The 23,076-nt window shown below is 41.6% G+C and overlaps 1 protein-coding gene across 1 annotated transcript in view; it reads left to right on the top strand.

Moving 5' to 3' along the window:
• Positions 1-23,076, top strand: part of HECW1 (HECT, C2 and WW domain containing E3 ubiquitin protein ligase 1) — a 467,976-nt gene that overhangs the window by 812 nt on the left and 444,088 nt on the right. The gene's annotated exons all lie outside the window — the stretch shown is intronic.

Here is a 23,076-nt window from a genome sequence, read left to right as displayed (position 1 = left end):
GGGGAGGATGCGTGGTGTGGGTGCTTCCCCAGCGCCTCCCTTGTCCCCGGCCGCTCAGCCGGGCCTGCCAGCCGAGTTTCAGCGGGAGCTGCCGGTCATTTCGCCTACCGTACTGCGCCCTGCACACAGGCGGGGAGGGAGCCGCTGGGAAAAAACGCGTCCGGTCCATTTTTGGCTGGAGGTGCGCTTGCTCCTGCCGCTACATTCCTGGATCGTGACAATGCAGCAAAATCCGAGGGCTCAGACCTTGTGGCCCCTCCATCACCCGTTTCTCCAGAGGCTTCTGATGGCTCTGCCTCTTTGATGTCCCGGCCCTTTGGCAGATTTGCAGCGTGTGGGTGCGTGATCTGTCTGTCTGTCTTGCATACAGAGGCTGGGCATCGTAAGTTCTTCCTGCCGAATTTCAGCGCGTGGGGGGAGCTGGCAGGGACACAGGCTGCAGAGCTGCCCGGCTTCTTGTGGTTCCGGGCACAGCGCGCCCCAGTCTGCATTGGGCTGACACCAGCTAGCATGTGGGGATTTTCCTAGTTGCTGAAGATATTATTTGACGTTGCTGTAGTTTTGTGCCTACTTCTCTTGGGATCTGCAGTGGTGCAATTCTCCTCTTGTTTTTATTTTTTTTCTCTTTGAAGAGGTAAAGCTGTGTTCAGCAGAAATGGATACAGGAAGAACAGCATAGTTCAAAGACCAAGGGAGGCATCGTCTCTCTTTTCCTGGGATTTAAACGCGATTTAGGAGGGCAGATGCCCTACCCGAAAAGGCCAGCCTTTAAAGATCCCGGCAGTGTCGTGGTCCAAGGCGTCTCAAAGCAGGTGGCCAGATCTGCGTTTCTCATCAGCGGACTAGCTCCGGCTGTGGCTCTTACGGTAATTCACCCTAGATCGGGGATTCATTTTGAAAATGTGTGTTTTCCACTAAGAAGGGATTAGAGTCCACATGTCTACCCTGGTATGATGTGTGTGTCTGTTTGGTAGAGAGAGAGAGTGTGGTAGAATTTCCTGTTGCCCCCTCCTGTTTGCTCCCTCCTCTGGAGTGTGGCATTGGGACAACATAGCACTATTTTAATTCCTAGACCTACAGGCATGCTGGACTTCAGAGTGTTTTGCTTAATAAACCATGTTCTGACTAATTCTGGGATCCCAGGCTAGTGCAAGTTGGCAGCTTTGTGGAATGCCAGTTGTTTTTGTCTGGGGTACTTATTTCATGAAGGCGAATCGCCTAAGTTTGTTCAGACTGTGACATTACTGACTGGGTAAGGAGACCACGTCCCAAGCCCGGAACAGCCTATCAATGCATCAGTATTGAGGGACTGCAGCCGCTGAGATGTGTGCATATAACATCACTTAGTTCCTTTTACACTTCTGGCTTTTAAGGATGGGTGTTATCGAAGATTGTTTTAAGTTTTACCTTCTACGGTACTTGCATCAGATAATGCCTGTTAATATAGGAAATGCTAAAAGGCCAGATGTGACCATGGGAGGGCAAGCCTCTGCTGTCCCCTTCCTCATCTGTAACGTAAGTTGGACTAGCTGATTTCTGTGGTTCCTTCCGGTTCCAGCATTGTATGATAATGGTAGAGAAGTAAGAAAAGTCACCCAGTTTGCAAGGCTAACTATAGCCCAAAACTATACGAGCAAACCACGGACTGATTATAGAATTTACGGGTTATTTTTACACCTGCATTTTTTTAACCCCAGCATCTGCATTTTTCCCATAAATGCAATTAGCCAACAATTCAAACAGGTCATTTTTCTTTCCACTATATCAAGAGATTTAATGGGGATTGGAGGGAACAGAGAAGAATGTTGAATTAATTGGATAACAGATTTTCTCCTTATCGTGGCTTCATTATCGATTCCTGCCCCATCTTTTGTGGATAATCGAGAATGTAGCTTATTTCCAATTATTGATTTTGTTTATATGCTTTGAATGAAAGACTCTGGGTAGCTGTTTAATCCTACATAGCATTTGTCAATAGCATCCAACTTACTTTCCCTGATCGAATTTGGTGTTGCTCATAAAACTTGCTAGGACTGTTGCCTGTTATAAAAATGATAAGGCAACAATTATTCTAAACAGGCAAGCAAAGTGTTTTCACGTGCTTATAGCAATTTTTACAATTTAGGGGTAGTTGGGGTATTTGGTTATTGATATATGCTCATCCACACAATTTTCCCCAATAGTGTGCTCTTTTTTTTTTTTTTTAAAGTTACAAACAAAATAACATCCTGGAATAACAGTACCTGCCGAGCATAATGTATCACTTCCGGTCTTGTTTTCCCACAGCCTTTTCGTCCACACTGCTAAGGCATCACCTATCATATTGCAGTTACATGAGTTGTGAATGGGCACAGTCCCCCGGTGTCACTCCTGGTGTGAGCTTCTTGAGGACAAGGGCATTGTTAAATTCATCTCTCATCTCTCTGGCACCTCAGACTTTGCCCTGAGCATGGTGTGTTCTCAGGAATATTGACCGAGTGGGTTTCAGGTCAGAAAAATGTCCTCTACTCGTTTAGGCAGGAAGTAGGTGGGAATTCTTCCCTCCGTGAATCAGATGGGCGAATCAGAGAGGTTATGTAAGACGCTGAAGGGAACCAGTGAGCCGGGACTCAAATCCAGGCAGAGAGAGATTCCAGCCCCACCCTCAGTAAAAAGCCATGTAGACTGCAAGTTCAGATCCTGCAGGTTGGGGCTCTTTATTTTTTGTTTTATTTTTATTTTTTAAATCTTTTCTTTTTTACTTATTTTTATTTTTTAAACTAAAAGCATTTTTTTTTTTAACTTTTTAAGACCTGGATTGTCCATTTTGACAAAATCGAGCTGAGACAGAGAGAGTGGAGAAACCCCAAGCTGACCACTGCTCTGTTCTTGGTGTAGCCTTAGAAGGAAATGTGTCCAGCCCAAGCACTTTGTCCTCTTACCTGCACTTACATGGAAAGATGAGCACCCCTCAGCCCTCCTTCTCTCCACGTCTTGGTCCCACCACCCAGAGCTTGCTAGGATGATGGAGTCATCCAGGGAAAGCCACTCACTGATGGACCCATTGTTTGTTCAAATCACATTTAACCACCTTCAGCTGAGCTTCTGAAACAAGCCAGCAGTTAGCCCATAGACCACCCTTGTTGCTGGCCAGCCCACCGTGATGGGATCTCCCATCAGAGAGACCCCTGCTTCTCTCCCATCACCTCCTTCCTTTCCATCTTACAAAACAGGACAGGTTATGGTTAGGAAACCAGGAAGTTAAGTGCCCACGTGCCATTTGTAAAATTCAGTCCTGGGCATGTTGGCTATTCATGGACTTTTAGAGAAAAAGGTGTGATATATTCAGAGGGGTGTTTATCAAGATACTTTTCCTCTCTGAGGTTTACTTTCTTCCTCCTTAAAAGTAGGGAGTTGAGCCAGGTAATCCCAAAGGATTAACGCCATGATTCTGTGATTGTTTTTCTTGGTTTATGCAATTGTGCCAGTTGGAGAGCAAAAAATATCAGCAAGAATTTAACTTTGCGATATATAGAGTAGAAATACTTAAGGCCACATGTGTCAGCTTCGGGTTATCTAATAATCCCTCTGAGCCCTCTGTCAACACTCTTCTTTATAAGTATAGTAATCCTTTCTGATTTGTAAAACTTGCTGTATTAAAGGCAAAGGTTTGTGGCAGTTCCTGATCCCAGTGAGGAGGGCAGTGGTGGAAGAACACACCATCTCCAACTCCTGGATCAAACGTTTAGAGTTTTAGGGTTTGATGGTCAAAGGTTCCAAGAGCTACTGTAAAGCATTTGTATTCTGGTCGTTGAGTATGTCTCCCAGCCGAGTAACTAACTCTTGCATTCAGAAGTATTCCCTGAGATCCATCCGGCAACGTCCCTTTCCATTTCTGTCCGCTTCTCATCTTGCTCTTTCTTGGTTTTGTTCTTCCTTAACTCTGCTGACCTCCTGTCCCACCCATAAAACATATCCTCTAGCAGCACTGCCCACCCTGCCCCACCAAATGCAGGTGTCGAAGCCTCAGAACTTTCCTCCTTGTCTCAGCCTTTTCTTTCTTCGTGAGCTTTGCTTCTCAAGTTAAGATACAAAGAGGGATAGAGGCAGACCTGCTCGTCGGCTCATTTGGCTTATAGTAGTTGTGTGTGCCTCACAGACTTTCTGACCACTGGGCCTTTCTGTCTTAAAGCCTCCTTAAACACTTCAGGAAACAAGGCATTAGATAGATGTTGTATATATCTCACTCCATAATATTTGGACGTGTGGGTATTGGTAAGTGGCTGTCACGTTCTATAACATGGGCACCGTAGGGAAAATAAGTAGTCGGTGTGGGATGACAATAATACCACCGCTTCTTGGCAAGATATCACAAGGACCACTAAGCTCCCAGGTCACTGGAGAAAACATCTGGATTCCATAGCAACAAGTGATGTGCGCTGTTCACAGGATTAGTTCAGAACCCACCTGATTTATTGGCCCCAAGTTTGAAGCACACAGGAAGACTGAAAAATGAGGATATATTGTACAGATGGGCTCTATCAGGCATCTATGGCATTGCAGTATCTTGGGGAGAATTCAGTGGATGGAGCTGAAACCGGTATTGGAGGAGGGGCAGGTGGGGAGAGCTGGGAAAGGAAGCCATCTGTGCCCATGATGACGAATGTTATCATGGAGACTTCATGCGGGGTCCCTTTTATATATTTAGTAGAGCAGATTTTCCCTTTCACACTTTCTAGATCTATTTGTATTGCACAGATGTCAGGGAAATATCATGCGTGTGAAAGAAAAAAAAAAAATAAGGACCAGAATTCACATCCATGGCCGCGGATTGTAATTCAATCACTTTGTCCTTAAATCGACACCCACTTAACTTGTACAAACATTTCCTGCTTTTGCTTTTGGGGTTTAAGTCACAGCAGTTTCAGAAGCAGAAATCTCAGTACTACACATTATTGAAATTCAGAGATTCTGGTTAAGGGGGGAAAAAGATGGGGAGACTAGAAATGAACACATTAGACCTTGCTTGCTTCCTGTCAGTAGCAAAGCTAATGGACCCACGAGCTATTCGTCATCTTCCTTCCTGTAATACACTGACCAGCCGAAAAACTACAGAACACAATCAATAGATTTTTATCCTTAAAAGGACTTCTCTTTTTCTTTACTGTTATTCCTAATCCCCTTTGCCATCAAAACTTAAAACTACTTAATTAACAAACGTTTCCCTCTATTTTGAGCACAAGTTATTTTTGTGGCAGTGAGTTTTTTGAAGTTGAGGAAAAAAAAATCGTTTTGAGGGTTTTGCTGGCATTCTCTCCCCTCCCCCCAGCCCTCCGTGTCTGCTCTGTCAGTGACCAGGCACAGCACCTGCAGCTAAAGGGGACCATGGTAAGGAAACAGTGGGCGCACAAGTGCACTGTTAACATATTACACCTTACAGATCCCTCCCCTGACTCCACACCCCCCATCATCGATGGTCTGTTTCCTCTTCTAGAACAAGCCTCGAGAAAGTGGTCTACATGGGGTTTCTCCACTCTCTCCATCTCAGGCTGTTAAGACACATTTTAATGTATAATGTTTGATTTAGACAAATAACACATTTAACACACAGGTAGATTATGAAGCAAAGCAAAACAAATACCCGCCATGCAGCCTGAGACCAGAGCACCGTCCGTTCCTTTGAGGCTCTCTTGGTGCCCCTGTCTCATCTCTCCCTCGGCCTTTCTCGGCAGCACCCCAACCAGGCTCCTGTCCCCATCCATCCCTTCCACTCTTCCCATGACAGTCACCAGTGCTGTCTGCCCTGGGGAGTACAAGACGGTTCTCCATCTCTCAGCCGCATCTCACACCGAGGACCACTCCCTCTTTCTCGAGCCCCTGGCTTCTAGGACACTGGGCTCTCCAGGTTTTCCTGCTGCCTCTTTGGGTCTTCTTTCTCGGGCATTCTTGATGGCCCCTGAAGTTTTATCCCTGCTGACCTACTGAATTTTGACCTCTACATGATGGAATTGTGCAGGACTCGATTCTCAGGTCTCTTCGTACCTATATATTCCCGCCTTTGGTCTCAATACTGCCTTCACACTGATGACCCCCAGTTTATTTCCCGAGTCCTGACTCATTCCCGGAATGCCAGACTTGAATATGCCACCACCAGCATCTCCCCGTGAATGCCACGCATTCTTAAATTTATAGTGCAAAACACAACTCCTGATTTTCGCTCCCCAAACCTGCTTCCCCTCCAGTGATCTCTGTAAGCGGCAACTCTGTTTTTCCAGTTGCTCAGGCCAAATGCCTTTGAGTCCCCTGATTTCTCTCTCTCTCTCTCTCTCACCCAAATCTAGTTTTCAGTAGATGACTCTTCTTCCACTTCACCCGCTCCATCCAGGACCACCACCCCTAACTAAGCTACCACGATTGCTTGACTTTTGCACTTGACTCCTAACCAGTTTCCTGCATTTCTTGTCCATCTGCAATCTAGTCTCTATACAGCAGCCCAAATGATCATTCATTCATTCAATAAATATTGACTAAATATCTCCTATGTGTCAGGCATTATTTTAAATGTTGGCATGTAGCGTAAACACGACACAAACAGTCACAAATCCCTGTTACTTCTTTGCCCACAATCCCCCAATGGTTCCATCCTGCTCAGAATGAAATCCAGACCCCTTACTTGGCCTCCAAGGCTCTGCATAACTGGGCCTACAGCTCCTGCCTCACTCTCTCTTCATCCTGCTCACCGGGTCCCAGTCCCCAATCTCCTTGTTCTTCCCAGAACATGCCAGACACATTCTCATCTCACATGCTGTTTCCCCGACCGAGGGGATCTCTCCCAGCTCCCTGAGTTGCCCCCTCAGTTAATGAAATAACAAACCTTCAGGAAGGCTTTCCTTGACCCTCTGTTTACACTGTGCCATCTACCTCCCCTCTTTCCTCACACCCCTTAGGACCACCCGCTTTGTTATGTATTTTCTTTTTCTTTTTTGAATTTTATTTTATTTTATTTTTTAATACACCAGGTTCTTATTAGTTATCTATTTTATACATATTAGTGTATATATGTCAATCCCAATCTTCCAAATCATCCCACCACCACCATCCCCACCCCCGCTTTCCCCCCTTTGTGTCCATATGTTTGTTCTTTACATCTGTGTCCCTATTTCTGCCTCGCAAACAGGTTCATCTATACGATTTTTCTAGATTCCACCTATATGTGTTAATATACGGTATTTGTTTTTCTCTTTCTGACTTACTTCACTCTGTATGACAGTCCTTGGGTCCATCCACGTCTCTACAAATGACCCAATTTCGTTCGTTTTTATGGCTGAGTAATATTCCATTGTATATATGTACCACATCTTCTTTATCCATTTGCCTGTCGATGGGCATTTAGGTTGCTTCCATGACCTGGCTATTGTAAATAGTACTGTAATGAACACTGGGGTGCATGTGTCTTTTTGAATTATGGTTTTCTCTGGGTATATGCCCAGTAGTGGGATTGCTGGGTCATATGGTAATTCTATTTTTATTTTTTTAAGGACCATCCATACTGTTCTTCATAGTGGCTGTATCAATTTACATTCCCACCAACAGTGCAAGAGGGTTCCCTTTTCTCCACACCCTCTCCAGCATTTGTTGTTTGTAGATTTTCTGATGATTCACATTCTAACCAGTGTCAGGTGATACCTCATTGTAGTTTTGATTTGCATTTCTCTAATAATTAGTGATGTTGAGCAGCTTTTCGTGTGCCTCTTGGTTATCTGTGTGTCTTCTTTGGAGAAATGTCTATTTAGATCTTCTGCCCATTTTTTGATTGGGTTGTTTGATTTTTTTAATATTGAGCTACATGAGCTGTTTATATATTTTGAAGATTAATCCTTTGTCCATTAATTTGTTTGCAAATATTTTCTCCCACTCTGAGGGTTGTCTTTTCATCTTGTTTATAGTTTCGTTTGCTGTACAAAAGCTTTTAAGTTTCATTAGGTCCCATTTATTTATTTTTGTTTTTATTTCCATTACTCTAGGAGGTGGGTCAAAAAAGATCTTGCTGTGATTTATGTCAAAGAGTGTTCTGCCTATGTTTTCCTCTAAGAGTTTTGTAGTGTCCGGTCTTACATTTAGGTCTTTAATCCATTTGACGTTCATTTTTGTGTGTAGTGTTAGGGAGTGCTCTAATTTCATTCTTTTACATGTAGCTGTCCAGTTTTCCCAGCACCGCTTATTGAAGAGGCTGTCTTTTCTCCATTGTATATCCTTGCCTCCTTTGTCATAGATTGTTGACCATAGGTGCGTGGGTACATCTTTGGGCTTTCTATACTGTTCCGTTGATCTATATTTCTGTTTTTGTGCCAGTATCATAATGTCTTGATTACTGTAGCTTTGTAGTATAGTCTGAACTCAGGGAGCCTGATTCCTCTGGCTCCATTTTTTTCCCTCAAGATTGCTTTGGCTATTCGAGGTCTTTTGTGTCTCCATACAAATTTTAAGATTTTTTTGCTCTACTTCTGTAAAAAATGCCATTGGTAATTTGATAGGGATTGCATTGAATCTGTAGACTGCCTTGGGTAGTATAGTCATTTTCACAGTATTCATTCTTCCAATCCAAGAACATGGTATATCTCTCCATCTGTTTGTCATCTTTGATTTCTTTCATCAGTGTCTTATAGTTTTCTGAGTACAAGTCTTTTGTCTCCCTAGGTAGGTTTATTCCTAGGCATTTAATTCTTTTTGTTGCAGTGGTGAATGGGATTGTTTCCTTAATTTCTCTTTCTAATCTTTTGTTGCTAGTGTATAGGAATGCAAGAGATTTCTGTGTGTTAATTTTGTATCCTGCAACTTGACCAAATTCATTGATTAGTTCTAGTAGTTTTCTGGTGGCATCTTTAGGATTCTCTATGTATAATATCATGTCATCTGCAAACAGTGACAGTTTTACTTCTTCTTTTCCAATTTGTATTCCTTTTACTTCTTTTTCTTCTCTGATTGCTGTGGCCTGGACTTCCAAAACTATGTTGAATAATAGTGGTGGGAGTGGACATCCTTGTCTTGTTCCTGATCTTAGAGGGACTGCTTTCAGTTTTTCACCATTGAGAATGATTTTTGCTTTGGGTTTGTCGTTTTTTGGCCTTTATTATGTTGAGGTTTGTTCCCTCTATGCCCACTTTCTGGAGAGTTTTTATCATAAATCGGCATTGAATTTTGTCAAAAGATTTATCTGCATCTATTGAGATGATTGTATGGTTTTTATTCTTCAATATGTTAATATGATGTATCACATTGATTGATTTGCATATATTGAAGAATCCTTGCGTCCTGGGATAAATCCCACTTGATCATGGTGTATGATCCTTTTAATGTGCTGTTGGATTCTGTTTGTTAGTATTTTTTGAGGATTTTTGCATCTATATTCATCAGTGATATTGGTCTGTAATTTTCCTTTTTGTAGTATCTTTTTCTGGTTTTGGTATCAGGGTGATGGTGACCTCATAGAATGAGTTTGGGGGTGTTCCTTCTGCTGCAAATTTTTGGAAGAGTTTGAGAAAGTTGGGTGTTAGCTCTTCTCTAAATGTTTGATAGAATTCAGCTGTGAAGACATCTGGTCCTGGACTTTTGTTTGTTGGGAGATTTTTAACCACAGTTTCAATTTCATTACTTGTGATTGGTCTGTTCATATTTTCTATTTCTTCCTGGTTCAGTCTTGGAAGATTATACCTTTCTAAGAATTTGTACATTTCTTCCAGGTTGTCCATTTTATTGGCATAGAGTTGCCTGTAGTAGTCTCTTAGGATGCTTTGTATTTCTGCAGTGTCCGTTGTAACTTCTCCTTTTTCATTTCTAATTTTATTGACTTGAGTCCTCTCCCTCTTTTTCTTGATGAGTCTGGCTAAGGGTTTATCAGCTTTGTTTATCTTCTCAAAGAACCAGCTTTTAGTTTTATTGATCTTTGCTATTGTTTTCTTTGTTTCTATCTCATTTATTTCTGCTCTGATCTTTATAATTTCTTTGTTTCTACTAACTTTGGGTTTTGTTTGTTCTTCTTTCTCTAGTTCCCTTAGGTGTAAGGTTAGATTGTTTATTTGAGATTTTTCTTGTTTCTTGAGGTAGGCTTGTAGAGCTATAAACTTCCCTCTTAGAGGTGCTTTTGCTGCATCCCATAGGTTTTGGATCATCGTGTTTTCGTTGTCATTTGTCTCTAGGTATTTTTTGATTTCCTCTTTAATTTCTTCAGTGATCTCTTGGTTATTTAGTAACGTATTGTTTATCCTCCATGTGTTTGTGTTTTTTACGTTTTTTCCCTGTAATTTACTTCTAATCTCGTAGCATTGTGGTCGGAAAAGATGCTTGATATGATTTCAATTTTCTTAAATTTATAGAGGCTTGATTTGTGACCCAAGATGTGATCTATCCTGGAGAATATTCCGTGTGCACTTAAGAAGAAAGCGTAATCTGCTGTTTTTAGATAGAATTTCCTATAAATATCAATTAGATCTATCTGGTCTATTGTGTCATTTAAATCTTGTGTTTCTTTTTTTAAACATCTTTATTGGAGTAAAATTGCTTTACAATGGTGTGTTAGTTTCTGCTTTTTAACAAAGTGAATCAGCTATACACATACATATATCCCCATATCTCCTTCCTTTGCATCTCCCTCCCACCGTCCCTATCCCACCCCTCTAGGTGGGCACAAAGCACTGAGCTGATATCCCTGTGCTATGCGGCTGCTTCCTACTAGCTATCTATTTCACATTTGGTAGTATATATAAGTCCATGCCACTCTCTCACTTCATCCCAGCTTACCCTTCCCCTTCCCTGTGTCCTCAAGTCCATTCTCTACGTCTGTGTCTTTATTCCTGTCCTGCCCCTAGGTTCTTCAGAACCATTTTTTTTTTTAGATTCCATATGTATGTGTTAGCCTATGGTATTTGTTTTTCTCTTTCTGACTTACTTCACTCTGTGTGACAGACTCTAGGTCCAGCCACCTCACTACAAATAACTCAATTTCATTCCTTTTTCTGGCTGAGTAATATTCCATTGTATATATGTACCACATCTTCTTTGTCCATTCATCTGTTAATTTTCTGTCTGGATAATCTGTTCATTCGTGTAAGTGAGGTGTTAAAGTCCCCCGCTATTGTGTTACTGTCGATTTCTTCTTTTATAGCTGTTAGCAGTTGCCTTATGTATTGAGGTGCTCCTATGTTGGGTGTATATATATTTATAATTGTTATGTCTTCTTCTTGGATTGATCCCGTGATCATTATGTAGTGTCCTGCCTTGTCTCCTGTAACATTCTTTATTTTAAAGTCTATTTTGTATGATATGAGAATTGCTACTCCAGCTTTCTTTTGATTTCCATTTGCATGGAATGTCTTTTTTGATCCCCTCACTTTCAGTCTGTATGTGTCCCTAGGTCTGAAGTAGGTCTCTTGTAGACAGCATATATATGGGTCTTGTTTTTGTATCCATTCAGCGAGCCTGTGTCTTTTGGTTGGAGCATTTAATCCATTCACGTTTAAGGTAATTATCGATATGTATGTTCCCATGACCATTTTCTTAATTGTTTTCGGTTTGTTTTTGTAGGTTCTTTTCTTCTCTTGTGTTTCCCACTTACAGAAGTTCCTTTAGCATTTGTTGAGCTGGTTTGGTGGTGCTGAATTCTCTTAGCTTTTGCTTGTCTGTAAAGCTTCTGATTTCTCTGTTGAATCTGAATGAGATCTTTGCTGGGTAGAGTAATCTTGGTTGTTGGTTCTTCCCTTTGATCACTTTAAGTATATCATGCCACTCCCTTCTGGCTTGTAGCATTTCAGCTGAGAAATCAGCTGTTAAGCTTATGGGAGTTCCCTTGTATGTTGTTTGTTGTTTTTCCCTTGTTGCTTTTAATAATTTTTCTTTGTCTTTAACTTTTGTCAATTTGATTACTATGTGTCTCGGCGTGTTTCTCCTTGGGTTTATCCTGCCTGGGACTCTCTGCGCTTCCTGGACTTGGGTGGCTATTTCCTTTCCCATGTTAGGGAAGTTTTCTACTATAATCTCTTCAAATATTTTTTCGGGTCCTTCCTCTCTCTCTTCTCCTTCTGAGACCCCTGTAATGCTAATGTTGGTGCATTTAATTTTGTCCCAGAGGTCACTTAGGCTGTCCTCATTTCTTTTCATTCTTTTTTCTTTATTCTGTTCCATGACAGTGAATTCCACCATTCTGTCTTCCAGGTCACTTATCCATTCTTCTGCCTCAGTTATTCTGCTAGTGATTCCTTCTAGTGTATTTTTCATTTCAGTTATTGTTTTGTTCATCTCTGTTTGTTCTTTAATTCTTCTAAGTGTTTGTTCTTTAATTCTTCGAGGTCTTTGTTAAATATTTCTTGCATCTTCTCGATCTTTGCCTCCATTCTTTTTCCGAGGTCCTGAATCATCTTCACTATCATTATTCTGAATTCTTTTCCTGGAATGTTGCCTATCTCCACTTCATTTAGTTGTTTTTCTGGGGTTTTATCTTGTTCCTTCATCTGGTACATAGGCCTCTGCCTTTTCATCTTGTCTGTCTTTCTGTGAATGTGGTTTTTGTCCACAGCCTGCAGGACTGTAGTTCTTCTTGCTTCTGCTGTCTTCCTTCTGGTGAATGAGGCTATCTAAGAGGCTTGTGCAAGCTTCCTGATGGGAGGGACTGGTAGTGGGTAGAGCTGGGTGTTGCTCTGGTGGGCAGAGCTCAGTAAAACTTTAATCCACTTGTCTGCTGATGGGTGGGGCTGAGTTCCCTCCCTGTTGGTTGTTTGGCATGAGGTGACCAAGCACTGGAGGCTACAGACTCTTTGGTGGGGCTAATGGCAGACCCCAGGAGGGCTCATGCCAAGGAGTACTTCCCAGAACTTCTGCTGCCAGTGTCCTTGTCCCCACAGTGAGGAGACCCTCCAACACTATCCGGTAGGTCTGGTTCAGTCTCCTATGCATTCACTGCTCCTTCCCCCTGGGTCCCAATGTGCACACTACTTGTGTGTGCCCTCCAAGATTGGAGTCTCTATTTCCCCAGTCCTGTCAAAGTCCTGCAGTCAAATTCTGCTAGCCTTCAAAGTCTGATTCTCCAGGAATTCCTCCTCCCGTTGCCGGACCCCCAGGTTGGGAAGCCTGACGTTGGGCTCAGAACCTTCATTCCAGTGGGTGGACTTCTGTGGTATTATTGTTCTCCAGTTTGTGAGTCACCCACCCAGCAGTTACGGGATTTGATTTTATTGTGATTGCGCCCCTCCTACTGAAACTGTGCACCTCAGATTTGGACTTGAACCTGACCAAAATCCTGATTGGGACTAGAACCGACACGGCTGGGACTCAAACCCAGCCAAAACCCACAGTCTTCCAACTGAGATCACACACCTGGTTTCATGACTTAATGAAGCTCAAGTTCTTGATGTCTCATTGCAGAAAGAATTCAGTGAGAGACAAAGTGATAGGTAAGAAGTGGATTTTTTTAGAGAGAAACACACTCCACAGACAAAGTGTGGGCCATCTCAGAAGACGAGAAAGGCACCAGGGTATGGGGTTGTCAGTTTTTATAAGAGTGGGTAATTTCATAGGCTAATGAGTGGGAGGAGTATTCCAGCTATTTTAGGAAGGGACAGGGATTTCCAGGAATTGGGCCATTGCCCACTTTTTGGTCCTTATGGTCGGTCTTGGAACTGTCATGGTGCCTGTGGGTGTGTCATTTAGCTTGCTGATGTGAGCTGCCTGATTCTGAGACTCAAGGTGTAGTGGAAAAAGTCGACTCATCCACCATCTTGGATCCATTTGGTTCTAATCAGTTTATGTCATGTCCTCTGGCTATGTCATTCTTTCAAACGTTGTGCCCTGCCTCCTTCCCTCCTGTTTCACCACCGTCTCATTGCAACTTCTTCTTTGTCTTTGCATGTGGGGTATCTTTTTTGGTGAGTTCCAGTGTCTTCCCGTCAATGATTGTTCAGCAGTTAGTTGTGATTCTGGTGCTCTCACAAGAGAGAGTGAGCGCATGTCCTTCTACTCGGCCATCTTGAACCAATCCGTTGTTATGTATTTTCTTTCTTATGTGTCTATTGTCAAACTTGTAAACTTATTCAATCAGGGACCTGTCTCTTTGCCCAGTGCCTGGAACAGTGCTTGGAACATAATGGACATCCTTTACAGGATAAAAATCCCTTTAGAATCTGCTGGATTCGAGTTTGGATGGTAGTTTTAGGCTTCTGGATCCTCTGAGAATACTTTTTCTTTTCCATAACTATTTCCCCCACTCCTCAAGGTGGGGGTTGGTTTCTTCATTACTGGGCATTTTGTTGGTACTGGGTCTCTGTGTTGTTTATCCTGGCTGGTGTTCTCTGACAGTTAGAGCTCCAGCTTGTCTTTGCTTCCTCCTCAACATCCAACAGGCAGCCACTGGTCACTCAGTTATTGTTGAATTGGCCCCTCCTATGTTTTTGTTCTGTTTTGTTTTTTAGCATCGTTATTGGAGTATAATTACTTTACATTGTTGTGTTAGTTTCTTCTGTATAACAAAGTGAATCAGCTATACATATACTTATATCCCCATATCCCCTCCTACGTTGTTACTGTTGTTGCCAGGACTTGATAAAACTGCTCTCTGCCCTCTGGTCTCTGCCTCCTCTGGGCCACTTGACTTTGTCATCTTCAATGTGAGCCTGTCATTCCTGTGTTCAAAACCCTGGGAGCTGCCAAAGTCTATGCAATAAAGAACCAGCTCCCCAGGCTGGCCTCATAGGTATGTGGGTTGTGGCCACCCCTGTGCCCAGTGTACCATTTGACTTCAGCGACAGCCAAATGGATCTTTTTTCCATTTCTCTAAACATGCTCTGTGCTTTCCTATAAATATGTACTTTTTTCCTTATGCTTTTTCTACTCTTAGATTCCCCACTCTATAAATGTACCCATTTTTAAGATCTAGCCTAAACCTCCCCTTGTAACAGAAGCCATCACTCAGTCTCCCAATAGGTATGACTCTCCCACACTGAGCTCCCCTGTGATGGGTATCATTGTATGCTCGTGACTAACTCTCCTGCCTTTCAGTCTCCCTACCAAATGATGACTCCCCAAGGTTAAGACTGTGTCACATTTATCTTAGTATGCTGAAGACACTTGTCCCAGTATAAGCCACTGCAGGTACTTCTCTGAATGTTAAATGAATGAGTTGAGAAGGTCTGTATTTTATTACTTCTGGAGCAGCATTATACATCGTGTGCATCCATGGAATGCGTATCATAATGGTAAGTAGAACGAGGAAGAGGTGAACTCTACAGGACAGGAATTTCTATCTGCTTTGTTCATTGATTCTCCTAAGTGCCAAGAACAGTGCTCGGTAACAGAACACAATAACTACTTAAAGACAGAATGCAGTTTACAGCTGGATGGTATCTTCAATTTCCAATATCCTTGTTATATGAATGAGCAAACCTGCGGGCTGGAGAGGCTTTCCTGAGATCACACAGTTGGACAGGGAACTTGTTTTCTTCCATGAATGGTGTCAGAGCTGAAGTAAGAACACCTGTTATCCTTTTCTTTTCTTTAACTTTTTTTTTTTTAAATGCTATTCTTGTCTGCTTACATTCTTTTTATGTATGTATGTATGTATGTATGTATGGCTTTGTTGGGTCTTCGTTTCTGTGCGAGGGCTTTCTCTAGTTGCGGCAAGTGGGGGCCACTCTTCATCGCGGTGCGGGGGCCACTCTTCATTGCAGTGGGCGGGCCTCTCACTATCTCGGCCTCTCGTTGCCGAGCACAGGCTCCAGACGCGCAGGCTCAGTAATTGTGGCTCACGGGCCGAGCCGCTCCTCGGCACGTGGGATCTTCCCAGACCAGGGCTCGAACCCGCGTCCCCCGCACCGGCAGGTAGACCCCCAACCACTGCGCCACCAGGGAAGCCCTGTTATTCTTTTCTAACACTGGTGATGCTCACCAGTGTTGCTTCCTTACCAATACTGCCTGAGGGACTTCCTTCTTCAGAAGAAGCCTAACTTTTTAGATCATTTGAAAGAAGCACCAAAGTAGAAACAGCAGAATTTCAAAGGACTCAGAGACTCTGCAACAGGAGACAACATGTATTTGTTCCCACACTGGTTCTCTTTCTGCTTGTGTGGTCCATTCATTTTGCAAATGCAGATACCTGAGCAGATGTGGACCCTTGACTTTGGTGGGCTGTGCTTGGGATTCTTGCTTAAACCTGGTGTCTACTTGGAACGATGAAGTGGTCAGTGTGTCTCAGAATCTCTGCAGTGGTAGAAATAATTGACAGTGAGGTTATCCACTCACAATTTCAATGGGGGCCTTATTGGCAATGCTACTCCCCATCTTTACGAAACTTGCAATGGCAACCTGGCACAGTTTCTGATGAGATATCTCCCACAGGAATTTTGCGAACATTCACCATCCTTTTGTTGCAAGCAAGTAAAATTTATCTTTCTTAGAAACATACATTCAAATCATGATGTGACATCCCTGAGAAAAAGAGTTGAAAGTCACAAATTGTTATTTTCATCCTTCTCCCAGGATAGAGGAAAAATATCACCATATGCATACTGTCACACAGAGTGAAGTAAGTCAGAAAGAGAAAAACAAATATTGTATATTAACGCATATATGTGGAAGCTAGAAAAATGGTATAGATGAACTTATTTGCAAAACAGAAATAGAGACACAGATGTAGAGAACAGACGTGTGGATACCAAGGGGGGGTGGTGGGATGAATTGGGAGATTGGGATTGACACATATACACTACTATGTATAAAATAAGGAACTAAGAGAACAGACTGTATAGCACAGGGAACTCTACTGAATGCTTGGTGGTGACCTAAATGGGAAGCAAATCCAAGGAAGAGGGGATGTATGTATATGTGTGGCTGATTCACTTTGCTGTACAGCAGAAACTAACACAACGTTGTAAAGGAACCATACTCCAATTAAAAAAAATTAAAAATTAAAAAAATTTAAAAAGAGGAGGCTTCAGGCTTCTAATGAGAAATTTGACCAAGTGACTGTTGGATCACAAACAAAAATAAAAATTCATTATATGTATGTATACACACATTTATATATGAGAATATATACAAATATATATGACAGAAATATATGTATATATATATTTTAAATCCTTGTTAACTGTTTTCCAGTAATTTTCAATTACTCCTTCACTCAGAAGACATTTCTTAAGCTTCTGTTATATGAGTATTGATGTTGTGCGTATAGTATAATATATACATACTATTATATGAGTATTATAAGAGTGTTTTTGTTGTGTGTGAGATTTTTCCATCCAGACAAATCTGCTTACAGTTTAAGGTGAAAATGTGCAAAAGACAAAGCAGAATTAAATCCCTGCCGTGGAGAATCATCCAGTTGTAGAAGGCAAACTGAAAAAGTTGTGTCCTTTAAGAGTGATTATTTTATTTTTCACACTGTTAATGGAGCATCTATTATATACCAGACAGTGGACTGGGAACTAGATTACCATGGTGAATAGATACACAGTCACATTCTTGGAGTGAGGTCCTCAAATGTACAGTATTGCTTCCTGGTCATTAAACAGACATCACCCTTGTCAGGGACTTAGAACTCACTCACTGTGATATTCTTTGATTAAGCTTAATTTTACCAAAGCTGAATGCTCCTGTCCTTGATCTCCGGCACCTTAGGGCCGAGACACTGAGTCTGTAACCTGAGAGCTCACTTTTGTAGGAACATGCTCCCCTCCTGACTTGAAGCTTTGCCACAAATTTTCCTTTTCCCACTGATCCAGAGAATCTTCTGGAACAAGAAGCACTTTTTTTTTTTTCTTATCAGACTCACCACCTGCTCAGGACCCACAGGCTCCCAGGACCAGGTGAAGTGAATGGCCTGGCTTGGTGCACAAGTGGTGTCTGATATTCACAGACACCACTGAATGCCAGGCCCCAGCCTGCTTGCCTACCTTATGCTGTGACATAGTGATATTGAAGCTCTTCAGGTGGGGTGGGATGCTGGTGGGCAGGGGAGAGGAAGCAAGATGACCAAAGGCCAGACGCTTCTCTCTAGAGGTCTGCGTCTTGCTCTTGCTTTAATGGTGTAGATCACGCTAACCTGGCATACTTTTTAGTTTCTTGGAGAAAGCATTGAATGAAGGATTTCAGCTGGATAGAGAAAGTTCAGGGTTTACGGCAAGAGAAACAAAACAAATCTAAACCTACATTGTATGGGAGTGGGAGTGATTGGGGAGGGTAGGAATTGGGTGGGAGAAGTGTCAAGCTCACCCATAGTTCTGCGGTCCTGACCTCTCCCCTTTTCCGGGGTTCATTTGTCTCGACTGAATAGTGTAATTGATGCGCTACTTTTACAGAAACATTAAGCTTTGGGACAGGATTGTTTTCTTAATTTTTAGAACTCTCGCCTTTGAAATTTCATTTTAGAGGCAAAAGAGTGAATGGCTTTGTTTTTACATTTAGCATATCTTGGTATGAATTTGCAAATTGCTTTTGAGAGATCCAGATATTTTATTTTTCAAATCTATTTTTTTTCAAAGTGCTATTAGCAGGTGGAACTCATGACTTCAGGCATTTTTCAGGCAATGAGCTCAGTGAGATTTGAAAATTAGCTAAGCCATTTATAGATTCATGGAATGCTGGCTGGGCAAGGAACCTAAGCTATATCCCACTTAACCCCCTAATATTTCACGTGATGAAACAGCCAGCTCCAGGGTCACAGAACTTGCATTTATTAAACCTGGGATGGGAAGCTGTCTCTGGGCTCCTGGCTCAGTGCTCTGCAGCGTCCTTTGCTAGCTCATCTAGATCAGGGCAGGAAACTCGGATATCCTTGGGGTCCAGGCAGATGTGGGTTTCAGGGTTGGGGGGGGCGGGTAGGGGGACTGAACCGGGAGCTCATGCTTGTCGTTAGTCAGCTTCAAGCCAATTGTTGGCATGTGGATGGTGATCCAATGTTAGTAATTCTTCTGATTTTTCTAAGAAAACCAAAAGACTCGATATTTAAGAGAAATTTTATGATTTCAGGATTTTTTTTTACTAAGTGAATTTAATGATTTTACAATACTCAGTGGGCCCAGCCAGGCATAACTGTAAATCTCCAATTTGCAACTTCTGCTCTAGGAAACCTGTGTTTTGAGGATTTCTAGGATGGAAAGAAAGGACCATGATCATGGCTTCAAATATTTAAAATCTGAAAGGTGGCAGAGGTACTTGCTCCAAGTCCGGAAAAAAACTAGTGGGCAGAGGATTTTGGCTCAATAATAAGTATTTTCTGTTACTCAGAATTATTTAAGAGAAATGAGGCATTAGTGTGCCAGGGTGCCACTGAGTAGAGGTCACTGGGCCCTTTTTTGGGATGCTGGATGGAGGCCTAGGGTACCAGCACTTTCCATGACTGACTTGGTGATAAACTCCAAGGTTGTTCTCTAACTGGCTTTGCAGTCATCCTGAGAGTCTCCTGCTGCCTCAGTATGCCATGGGAAATGGGCCAAAAGCTTTCAGGGCAAATCCAGTGAGATAAAATTATGTGTATATAGTTTGCTCTCGTTCTTTCCTTTTCATAGAAAACCCCACCAGCTTGATTCCTTCTACCAAGGGATTACTTCCTATTTTCCCCCATAATTGCTCTGTTCTCTCTTGTCCATGAAACATTGTGCAAGCCTTCTTCACCTTCTACATCCCCACCCACCACTAGGAAAATTCCTCTTTTCTTGATTTTTGCTACACCACCTTAAAAAAAATGTTTTTTAATACAGCATGTATTTATCATTATCTAGAGCAAGGGTCTACAAACTAGGGCTAGCTTGCCACCTGTTTTTGTACAGTTTTATCAGAGCACAGTCACACCATCATTTATATGTTATCTATGACTGCTTTCTCTATAGCAGAGCTGAGTAGTGAAGACAGAGATCATAAGGCCTAAAAAGCCTAAAATATTTACTAACTGGCCCTTTAAGAAAAGGTTTACTGATCCCTGATCTATATGAAAATGATTATACCAGATAGATAATCTGAAAACAAGAACATGTACAAAGGATAAAATAACAACCACCTGCAATGACCAGATATAACAACCATTGGCTTCTCAATGTATTTTAATGCATATATACATTATAAAATTGAAACCACACTATAAACACAATTTTGTGCTCATTTAACAGCAGATGAATTTTCTTGTGATACAATTTTTAATATTCTATATCTATGCTGTTTTAATCGGCTATATAATAATCTATATAATACTCCATGTATATATCTATTATGCAACAATTTTTTTTGGGGCTGCACCACCAGTTTGTGGGATCTTAGTTCCCTGACCAGGGACTGAACCCCAGCCCTCAGCAGTGAAAGCATGGAGTCCTAACCACTGGACCACCAGGGAATTCCCTATATTATGCATTGATTCTTATTGTGGTATTTGAGGTATGTTTTACATATAAAATTTTATTTAATCCTTCTGAGTGCTTATGTGGGAAGTATTATTAACTCCATTTTACGAATGAGACCTGAAGTGTTTCTGTGGCCAACTCACACAGCTCTCTGACAACCGACCCTGTATTTTCAACCACTCAACTATTACTGGACACTGAAGTTAAATTTATCCTTTTGTTTTGTTTTTGTCAGGGGATTGCATATTAGAAATATTGCATTAATGAATATCAATGTACATAAACCATTCATTACATTTCACATTATTTCCATAGAAATGATTCCCCAAAGCAGAACTGATGAATTTAGCGGTACATTGAGGTTTCCTTAAACACACTGAAGAGGTGCTTTTCAGAAAAGTTGTAACAACATGTGCCATATACCAACGGTCTGTGAGGTGCCGATCTCCAAATACTCAGTACCAAGTACTATGATTTATCCATTTTATTTTTGCTGTTTTGTCAAGGAAAGAGGGGTGTTGGAGGCTGGCTCTCTGTAGGTAGTTGTGACCAGGTGACTCCTCTGAGAGTGACTTCTGGGAAAGATGATTTTTCTGGACAAAAAATAACAGGCTCGGTTGGCACAAGTCTTTTGCCCTTTGCCCTTCCACTTCTTCCAGCCGAGGAGAGGAAGCTGCAGGCTAGGAATAGCAGGCAAAAGGAAAGTGGCCTGGGGTCCGGGGTCCCTCCATGTACCTCATGGGAAAACTACCCCAGATTAATGAAGTCTCTGATGCTGGGGTTCTGACACTCAGGCAGGTGCCATCCTATCCACTTCCAGCGAAGGGACAAAGGGACAGTGAGACTGTTTCTGTAAATCCTCTATACCTGTATTTTACCAACACCTCCTCCCCAGGCAAGGTCTTGGTGCTTCTTCTTCCAATTTGTATGAAGTCTTTATTATTATAGATATTAACTCTATCATATTTGATGCGGTTGTAATATGTCTTTTAATTTTATTTATGATGACTTGCTGGTTAAGCTGGTGATCTTCAGATGTCTCCATCAAAAGGTACAGTTGGTCTTCACAATTAATAATAGGGACAAATTCCTATTTCCCAATAACCTGTCACTTAATTGTTTTATCCTCCACTGTTTCCTTCTCAGAATCCGTTATCCACTGGGGACGGCAAATCCATGACTTTCCAATGATCTAATTCCTCCCACGTTCATTAGCTGCCATTCTTCTGTGAAAAAGAGCTTTCCCTGTTTTTCTGCTCTCTTCTTTTGGGAGGAGGGAAATCACTGTGTCCTACTAGATTTTTATTTACTCAGTGTGATATAATCAATTACAGTTGTGATTCTTTTTGATCCTCAAATTAACCCAATTTTGGCCAGTGGGAGCTTTTATGTTATTTCAAACACAAGAAATTGAATGCTTGCATGTCTTTGTAATTTTCTACCCTTCCTTCCCTCCATCCCTTCTTTCTTTTCTGTCTCTTTGGTTGGGGGTAGGAGGTGTTTATACCATTGGCTAAAACCATAGCAATATTAAGTAATAGTGGTAAAAAGAGATCTTATTTTGCCTTTGTCCTTAATTAAATTGGATTTAGTTTTCCACTATTAAATAGTACAGGCTGTTTATTTCAGTTTTTAAAAAGTTAGTGTTACTCTATTCCTAGTTTAGAATCATGTTGTAAACATTGCATTCAAGGGGGAATTTACTGAATTAACCAAGGTGTTTTCTCCTTTAACCTAATGAAAAGATCAATTACATTAATAGGTTTCCTAGTAATTAAACTATCTTTATTGTCTTCAAATACACTCAATTTGAACATTGTTTATGTTTTTTGAATTCTGTGCTAATTCAGTATGCTTAGCTTTATATATGCATACATGTAATAAATATGTTTATTGTATTATATATAACTAAATATAAATGAATGAATGAGATTATTTTTTGCATATTTATTATACTATGTATTTGCCATTTATCAAAATGAATCAGGAAACTGTTGTTTTAATTCTCTTGAAAAATGAATATGATGTCAGGATTATTATTACCTGGAATTTAGAAAACCTTTATCTGTAAACTCTCCTTGGGCTTTAGGCCTTTTCAGGGTCAATCTGATAAGTTAATTCATTCATCTCATGGTTATTGCACTATTTATGTTACTGAACCAAGCTTGGGTCCGCTTGCCCATGTGCAGTAAAGCCAATCTACTGACACTGGGTTATGGTGAAGGAAAGTTCAGTGTTTACTGCAGAGCACCAAGCAAGGAGTCCAGGTAGCTAGTGCTTAAAAGGCTTGGACTCCCCAAGGCTTTCAGGAAGAGGTTTTTAAAGACAGCGTTGAGGGGGGTTGTAAAGTGTGTGATCAGCTTGTGGACATTCTTCTGATTGGTTGGTGGTGAGATAATCAGGAGTCAACATGATCAGCCTTCTGGTTCCAACCGGTCTGGGATCTATGTGCTTGTGGGCAGCATACAGTTAACTTCTCCCACCTGGTGGGGATTTCAGTATCTGCAAAACAGCTCAAAGGACATGGCTCAGAATATTATCTATAGCTCTTGAGGAGGAACTAAAGGTCCTTGACTTTGTATAATGGCTAAAGTATTATTATTTTGTCTTGCTTGACTGTTTTCCTTTCTTTCTGCATTTTCTCACTTCTCTGATTAAATTTACTCTTTGGAACTTGGGGAAGGCCTAGGAGGCTAAAGTTTTTCTACAGAGAAGTGGCAGG

The sequence above is a fragment of the Balaenoptera borealis genome (assembly GCF_965194805.1).
Source record: "Balaenoptera borealis genome assembly, chromosome: 7".
Classification (NCBI taxonomy): Eukaryota; Metazoa; Chordata; class Mammalia; order Artiodactyla; family Balaenopteridae; genus Balaenoptera; species Balaenoptera borealis.
Note: the sequence above shows the minus strand (reverse complement) of the source record. Positions and strands in the feature narration are given on the sequence as shown.